Here is a 399-nt window from a genome sequence, read left to right as displayed (position 1 = left end):
AAAAAAAAATCCAAGCCGCCAAATAAGTGTCAGTCTGTGACAAAGTAGGGGAAATAGCTTCAAAGTTATGAGGACACCTGACCATGAGACATAGCTCAAGAGCTCTAAGAACCAACTCAGGGGAGCATTGTGCTCAGTCTTGGGGCCAACAGGAGACTTCAAGGGGACTGTAGCTTAAGACAGCAGTTAACTTTGAGGGCGTGCAAGAAACTAGGGGACACAGCTCTGTCACAATAGAGCGAGGAGAATTTGTAGTTTATCAAAACACGGTGAGGGAAGGAGCCCGGCCTCCTGTGGGGCGGGGAGAGGTGTGATCACGTGCCAGAGTCACGGGGGGGGGGAGGGGAGGGCGTAAGGCAGGGCCAGCGTCCGTACGTTCCCTGGTTGGTGACGTCATAG

The sequence above is a fragment of the Microtus ochrogaster genome, unplaced genomic scaffold (genome assembly GCF_000317375.1).
Source record: "Microtus ochrogaster isolate Prairie Vole_2 unplaced genomic scaffold, MicOch1.0 UNK85, whole genome shotgun sequence".
NCBI lineage: Eukaryota > Metazoa > Chordata > Mammalia > Rodentia > Cricetidae > Microtus > Microtus ochrogaster.
Note: the sequence above shows the minus strand (reverse complement) of the source record.